The sequence below is a fragment of the Cinclus cinclus genome, chromosome 17 (assembly GCF_963662255.1).
Source record: "Cinclus cinclus chromosome 17, bCinCin1.1, whole genome shotgun sequence".
Lineage (NCBI taxonomy): Eukaryota > Metazoa > Chordata > Aves > Passeriformes > Cinclidae > Cinclus > Cinclus cinclus.
Window position 1 is genome coordinate 10,255,668 of NC_085062.1, and position 8,232 is coordinate 10,263,899.

Below are 8,232 nucleotides of genomic sequence, written 5' to 3' on the forward strand. Positions count from 1 at the left end.
AAGCTGTCGTAAGCTGCATTAGCAATAATTTCCTAATGGCTGGGGTTGGCATTGGCAATTAGCACTAAGGACCTCTTCCAGGGACCTGTGCAGACAGCAGCTTCCCAAGCTCTTGGATGGTCTGGAGTATCACATCCTAATGAAATAATTGTAACTGGAGATCCGGAGGCTCTTTTCAAGTATGATCTGATTATCCCTGCAAAAGGAGGTTTTAAACAAATGATCCCTGCTGGTGTTTCTGCAAGTGCAACAATCAGTTTGGAAACAGTGGGACACTTCTGCACCAGCCTCTCCCCACCGTGTCTGAGGAGAGGGGTGGGATCTGTGTTCTGTGTGTTCCTGGGGTTCCAGGGTGAGTAGAGCTGGGGCTGGTGGGAACTGGGAACAGTTTGCTCACCCTCTCTCATGTGTGAGATGCTGGTTTGGAGCCCCCAGCCCCATAACACAGAGCAGTAGCAGCCACTCTGCAGTGGCAGCACATCTGTGGGTTTGGAGCAATTCGCACATTATGGTTCTTGGCTTAACACCAGCTCTAAGGGACTGACCTGGTGCAGGCTGGGACTGAGGGGAGCATCCTCCAGAGGGGGAGGAGTGGGCATCCTGTGGGTCTGATCCTGGGGTTGCCTGAGGGAGCCCAGGAGGGACTGAGATCGTGGCTGTGCATTTTGGGACCTCTCTCACACAAGGGAGAAAGGGCAGGATTGTGTTTATCAGCAATTCACACTGCATGGGGCACCCCAGCCACAGCAGCACCTCTCTGCCAGCCCCAGTCCCAATCATTCCAGTGCTCCCATTTTTCTCCTGGAGCAGCGTTAGACTTGCCAATAGCCACATCATCCAAGACCAAATTTTCACTGCTGAAGGAGACAGAGGAACCATCCTAATCTGGCCTCGCACATGCTGCTCTTGGAACAACATTGATGCTGCCAACACAGCATCCTGGACGGGGAGGAGACAGGAACAGGTGCTTGGAAGATTTTAATCTTATTCATTCTAAAAAGCCAGTTCTGATCAAATACACAACCACATCTGAAAGAGCTGGTGAGATTAAGTGGTTGAATGCCGGGCAATTTGTAATTGGCACTGAGGGGGCAGGAGAAAGGAGTGTGCCTGTTCCACAAGAGGGATTCTGGGGTTGGGACTGAGGTGGAAATCCAGCAGTTCCTGATGCATCTCAGGACCATGAGCTTGCAAAAGCTCACCTCTGAGTCCCAGCAAAGCTCTCCTGGGCAGCTGGAGGAAAATATGGGTGGCCCACACAGCTTTTTTTGTTTAGGGAAAGATTTTTGGTGATCCCCACCGCAGTACAAGTGGGTGATTCCCAGTGCTGCCAACACAGAGCTGGAATGGGCTGATGGAGAGGGCTCAGTACCATGAGATAAGGGACTACATCATGGGAAACTGGCTGTGGAGGACCTGCTGCTCCAGCTGGCTGCTGTGAGGGCTGAAGGACGTGAGGAGATAAGGATAAGGTCACCCAAGCCATGGGAGAGCTCTCCAGGCAGCTTGGTGGCAGGAGGCTCAGTAAATCTCCTGGTGTGTCCTGCTGTCTGTCCCAAGCTGCCAAGGAAGCTGTGGAGCACCACCTGCCCCCTTCAAGGCAGGCACGTGGGGTAGTGAGTGGAGCCAAGGGGTTCTCAGTCCCATTTACATCCCACCAGGGCTGGGATGGAGAGCACGTGGCTCCCAGCAGGGCACCAGCTCCCAGCCTGTCCCAGAGGATTTATTTTCCTAAAATGGAAGCAAAAGCTGCATTGATTTATTTTGGTTGGCAGCATGTGGAGCTGGGTAAATAATCCACAAGAAGCTCCAGAGCTGTCCAGATCCACCAGGCACCTCCACGGACTGGGTCTCTTCTCCTAGAAGAGCAGGGTTCATTTAATTTTCCAACTCCCTGTGGCAGGAGGGGGTGGTGGCTGGGCAGAGCTGTGGCAAGTGGCTGGCACAGCAGCTCCCAAATCTGTGGCCATCCCTGCTCTGGGGGATCACTCTAACTTGTGCCCATGGATTGGGACACCCTTGCTGGCTCTGCAACCTTGCATCCCCTGCAGGGATGCCCTTGATATCTCTTGTTGCTCCCTGTTGGATCTTCCTATTGGATCATGCTGTGGGTGCCCACGGAAACCCCTTTGCTGTTTCATGGGGTCATTTGTGCTTTCCAGCCCCTCTGGGAGCCTCTGCATATGCAGGAGCTCAGCCTGACTTCCTCCAGCATCCTCCTCCTCAGTCCCTGGGGCTGCAGAGCTCCCCTGGTCCCCAGGACACGTGCAGCTTTCCAGGCTCTTGCTTGGCAGCTGTTCTCATTCCTGAAGCGACTCCATCTGGGTTTGCACAGGGGATTTGGTCTAACACTTCCAGGAGTTTTTCCTTCCCAGAGCCCTCCAGAGCATCCCTGGCTCCCTGAGGGTTTCTCACTATTTCTCACACAAATCTCAGCTGCTTCAGTGCAAGCCAGTCCCTCTTCCCAGAGAAAATATCCTGTAACCACCCAGGTGTTTCTCTGCTGTAGCTGAAACCATTTGGGGGTTTTCATGTTTCTCTTTGGGAGTTTCTCCTCCTTTGGAAGTTTTGCTTTCATGAAGTTTTTGTCTCAACTTGAAAAGTGAATCTCATCTGCTTTATTTTGGGTGTCTCCAAAGGGAACACTTTGCATAGGGAGAGAGAAGCAAAAACCTGCTCCTTTTTTTCTCATGGAAGAACCCAGTGTCACAGAAATAACTCACCTGGCTGACCAGAGGGCCTTTCTCTCCCTTCCAAATTAAGGGCTGGAAAGCCATGAAATGGTTCAGCCAACCCTGGGAGCAGATCAGGAAGTTCCTGCAGCTTCACCCATCCCAGCAGAGGGAAGGGGAGGAATGATCTCTGTGGGTAAAGCAGTGCTGATTATGGCATTGTGTTCTGGATGCTTCTGCCTGTAACCCCCCCCCAGCAGCACACCCCACCCTCCTGGGTGGGCAGTGTGGGTGACCCTGGTGTTGAGCATCCCTGACCTATCCATGGAATTGCAGCTACCTCTGGGCAGCAGCACCTCCCAGGCCCAAATTCCCTGCTCCAGAGCTGCAGCTGGATGAAAGAGAGTTTTCTCCTATTTGTTTTCTTTTGTCAGTCTTTAAACCCAGTTGCAAATGCTGCTGATAATTAAGGGCTCTCTTGCCATTTGGGTGAAGTGCTGAAGTGCAGCCTCCTGCTCCCAGCCAGATGCTCCCCAGCAAACCCATCCTGGAGGAGAGGAAAACTTTGGCTTAATTTTGATTCTTTCATACAACCAACAAAAACCTCCCTATCCGAGGCAGCCTTGGAAACCTCTCCTTATTAAAAGACCTCCTTGAAATGCATTGTAGCAGCCAAGGAGGGTGGTTATGAAGCACAAAAAGCCTGCAGAAGAGCTCATTAAAACAATAAATTACAACTAATTAGAATAAATCAAGCTAAATCATCTCCAGTGGGAAGGTAAAATGAGGTGTGAGTGAGTGGTTTTAATAAGGATGCTGCTAATCCCCAGCTCCCCTTTAAAATGATGCTGAGTCCTGCTACAGCAATGATCCTGCTGCTGGGACCAGGGTGGAAAACAGACATGGACAAAGAGGAGAGTGGAGCTGATGGCATTTTGAATTGTGTGAATTGTGTCCCAGCCTGAGCTGCCTGTCCCTAATTGCAGTGGGTTTGGGGGTAGCACAGCAGCCACAGTGGCTCACAGAGGTCGAGGCACTGGGTTTGATCACTTTGGGTTTTATTTCTGCTTAATTTGCCATGCACAAAGTGGCTTTGGGGTTTTGCTCCTCTCGTATCACTTCATCACCACAGCCACAGCAAAATGACTTCTCTGCATAATTAGCAGTGAGATCATCACAGGCGCCTTGGCTCCAGATCATTTCTCCTCTGCTCTCCAGACTGATCAAAACAAGGGAGAGGAGGGAGGTGTGGGAGGGTCGGGCTGGATGGGGCTCTGAGCAGCCTGGTGGAAGATGTTCCTGCCCGTGGAATGAGATGGTCTTCAGGGTCCTTTCCATCCAAATCGTTCTGTGCTCATTGACCAGAAGGTTTTTGAGCTGCCAAAGCAAAAGGTTGATGCTGAAGAGAGTGAATCACTGCTGCACACACCTGGAAGGGGGCTCAGCTCCGGGGAGCACGGAGCCCAGAGCCAGCAGGTGCAGCAGTGAAGCTGCAGGGACAGCACAGCTCGAGCCTTCCCTGGCTGCCACCTCCCTTTGAGGGATGAGCTCTGCTGCCGGTGCTGGAGAAATGTATAGGTTTCATTAAGCTTAAATGATTAGCTCCAGGCCTTGATAATGATACTTAATGGAGCTAATATTTTTTTGGTGATTATGCTGTTGTATACAGAGTGTATATCATTAATAACCTTCTTTAAACCTTCTTGCTTTCACTGTCATTAACCATGTTCAAGCCCTTCTTATTCCTAAGCTCAATTAGCTCCCAAGAAAGAGGCTTTGTCCCATGGAGGATGCCTGGCTGTGCTGGAAGGCAGGTGCTGATGGTTTGGGCAGGAGGATGTTTGGATTTGGTGGCAGGAGCCATGGCTGGACCCTGCAGAGGTTCAGGGCAGTGGTTGAAACCTTGGGATGACTCTGCTCTGTTCAAAACCCTTCCCCAATCCCATCCGGAGTTCTGCAGGGAGGTTAACACCGGTCAGGACCTCCCCACATCCTGGGTTTTGTCACCTCTTGGTTCCTGCAGGTGAGGGTGGTGATGTCAAACACTCCTCACCCTTTTCCTCAGGCGATGATGACAGATGCACTGAGGGCTCTGTTTTCTCAGGGAAGATATACCTAAGTCCAGGACACATTAGTCCTCTGGTCCCCGTGCTGGATGCAGCCAGGTGGAAGAAGGAATATCACCACTGTCTCTACACTCTCTCTGAAATATTTCCATCACCCCTGGGAGGAGGAACCAGGCTTGGCTGCTTCTCTGCTCCTTCTCACCCGAGCCTCCTTCCCATCCTCCTGCGAGTTGATTAATCCATTAGGATTAACCTCTCTTTAACTCCTTGATTAGCTGCATTTTAAAACTCCATTTGTTTTCCTTTTTACATCAAGCTGGAGCCAAAAAAAGAGTGTAATTTGCAGCAATACTGATTTAATGCAATTTCTGAAAATCAGGGTGAACGTTGGGAAGGCGTGCTCGGCATTTCAACTCCTCCCAGCTAGCTGCAAGGGGCTCCATCCTGCTGGAGCCAGATTTGGGAAGAGCACCACAGAACCTGAGTCCCCAGAGCTGGTTTCTGATGGCACTGGGGCAAACCTAAAAGATCCATCCTGGTTTCAAGGTGTTGTTGAGGAAACTGAGGCTCTTGTTATGTGATGTGGGCTTTTTGGTCCCATAGGAACAGCCCATTTCTCCATTGGAAATGTCCCTGATTTCCCTGAACTGTGAGTGGCAGAAATTGCTCAAGGCAGGGCTTCTTGCTCTAAGATGAGACTGGATCATGGTTTAGATCCATCCAGGTCTGATTTGCCAGGTTTAGACCCGGTCCTGGGTATACCAAACCCAAATTTAGTCCATGACCTAGGTGAGCTACCAGCTACCCCTCCAAAATCTGGGGAGTTTCAATGACAAAAACTTCGCTTGTCTGTGGCAGGGGTTTAGCTCGGTGTCAGCTCCAGTTTTTCTGTCCTGGTTTCACCCCAGCTCTGAGCCCCGTGGCCTCTCCCCGTACAGCAGGAGTGGGCAGTCAGCCCCTGTCCCATCACAGCTCATCCCCTGGTTGAACTGGCTGCTCCAGAGTTACTCCTGCTGTGTTTATGTGATTATTGAGCTCTAGGGTGACTGACACCAAACACCACTTGCCTGTGTTAACCCTTTGATTCATTCTTGGGGCGCTTCCTCTGGCTGTGAATCAGTGCTTGGGTTTTGATGCTTTCAGAGGTGGCTGGTAGGGCTGAGGCTCAGGGAGCCAAGGCTGAGAGCTGGGGCCTGGGGTGTCTTTCTCACCTGGCTGAGGGCTGGGAGTCTCCCCTGGGAGAAGGGTGCTGGAGAAAATACCTTCCCTCTCCTGTGGAGCTCTCCCTGCAGTTGTTTGGGGCATCTAGGAATGGCTGAGAGCAGCAGGGACCTCACTGGAGCCTTTCTCCTCTCCCAGACTCCCCATTTGCAGGATGATTATCAGGCCCTTTGAGATGTCTCTAAGGTTTTGGAGCAGTTCAATGTGTTTCTAAGCTATTTTGGGGTGCATGAGTGGGAAATACACATCATGAACATGTGTGCAACCGCCTGCAGCTCCAAGTGCTCAGAAAGAACTGCAAGGGAAACTTCTTCACAGTACTGAAGCAAAACAAGGCAAAACCAAGCAGAAATGGGTACAAAACCAAGCAGAGAGCTTTGCCTTGTAGGACTGCAGCTCCCAAAGCTGGGCCCCCCTGCACGGGTTGTGTTGGAACAGGGAAATTCTCTCAGGAGCCGTCTGGGAGCTGTCACAATATATCATAGCTGCAGTTGAGGTTTAAAAAGCTTCACGCTGATGCACAATTTAGGAGAAGCATCTCGCATTTCCTTAGATGTACAACAAGATTTCCTGAAATTGCAATGATATGAGAAAACGTCTTTTAAAGTGGCACCCAGATGGCGGGAGGAAATTGTGCTGTTTGAATTCTCTTCAGATAAATTGAAGCTAAAGGGATGTTAAACATTTTATAGGTTTTTCCTCCCCCCACTTCCACCACCTGCTACTGAAATGACATAAGAGGAGCCATGAAACAGTGAGATCCTTACAGCACATGGCTTGGGAAATGGCTTCATCTGAGGGCATTTAACACCCAGAGATCCCAAACCCAGCAGGGTCAGGTCAGGGCTCCTCCACACCCACTCCCTGGGAAGGTGCCTTTTGGGACAGGAGTTTCTGGAGGGATTGCCCAAACCCATTTCTACCAAAGGAGCCATAGGCAAACCTCGGGTGGCAGGGCACAGCCTCAGGGGTTGCAGTGTGAGTGCAATGCCATGTCTGGAGCTGCATTTCTCCTTGGAAAGCCACCTCCTGCAGGATGCAGGGACCCTAAAATGCACGAATGGAGCATTTGGCTATAAATCCCCCTAAGTCCAGCCATGCCCAGAGCTGTTCTACTTAAGGACAGGCTCTCCATGCCTCTTCGAGATGAGGTCTCAGAGCCTCCCCAGCAGCAGGCATTTCCCTCGCAGGTGCTTTTTGTTTTGCTGCTCCTTGGCATTCACAGGCGAGCAGCATTTTCACTCCTGAGCTAAATATGTCACTTGGTGTCGTAGGGGCTGCCAGGCTTTAAAGAGCTGGCACCTCGTGGAAGCACCCGGAGGACAAATGCCAGTGATTACACACCGTCCTTACTCAAGGAGGACGAGCTGGGCTTTGCGGCTCCTTGGCTTTGTTTTGAAAGTAAAACCAGCCTGTTTACCTGGCTGTTTACTTAAGCTGCGTGAATCACAGCCCAGGAAACGTGTGCGGGCTGGTTTGTCCCCTCGGACGGGTCCCACTTCCCGGGGATGGGCTCAGGGGACACCGTGAGCAATAGCAGCAAATATTCCAACCTTGGTTGTGCTCCTCCCGGGGGAATGTGCTGGCATTCCCGAGAAGCCTTTTCCGTGTCCATCCCTCCTCCCTGCTTGTGCCGGTGGGCACCAGTGGCACGGAAAGCCTCGGTGATGGTGCCACACCTGCACCACAGCTGGGTCACAAGCTGCTGCTCCGAGCCCCCCCAGGCTGGTCCCCCTGGGGCAGTTGTGCCTCCAGCCCATCTCCGGGCAAGCTATTTTTACATACTCCTTTTATAATTCTTTCTCCAGTGTTGTCGGACTCATCCCACAGATGGGACGGGTCCATGAGCAGGCAGGGTGATGCTCCCCACGGGTGGTGAGCTGGCTTTGTGCCTAACACCAAATGGAGGTCACTGCCAGGGCATGTGGTTGTGGTTTGTCAGAGCGCTTTCCAGCTGGGATCTGGCTTAGATTTTGTGAGAAGAGACCCTGGGCAAGATCCCAGCAGCTTTTTCAAAGGGCTGAGCCTGCAAGGAGCACCTGCTCAACACCAGCGTGGGCTTCCCGACTCCCAGCAGAGCTGCAGAAACCACGGGGGCTGGGACCGGGTATTTTTAACCAACCTTGGCCGGGCAGGCTCTGCCGGAGCGCTGCCTTTTCCTGTTATCTCTGCCTGCAATTACGGAGTGATTTGGAGGCAGCCGTCCTGCGGCTCAGCTCCCGCAGCTCAGGGGTGTGCAGCTCGCAGGCAGGACACAGCTCTGCCTCGTTTAT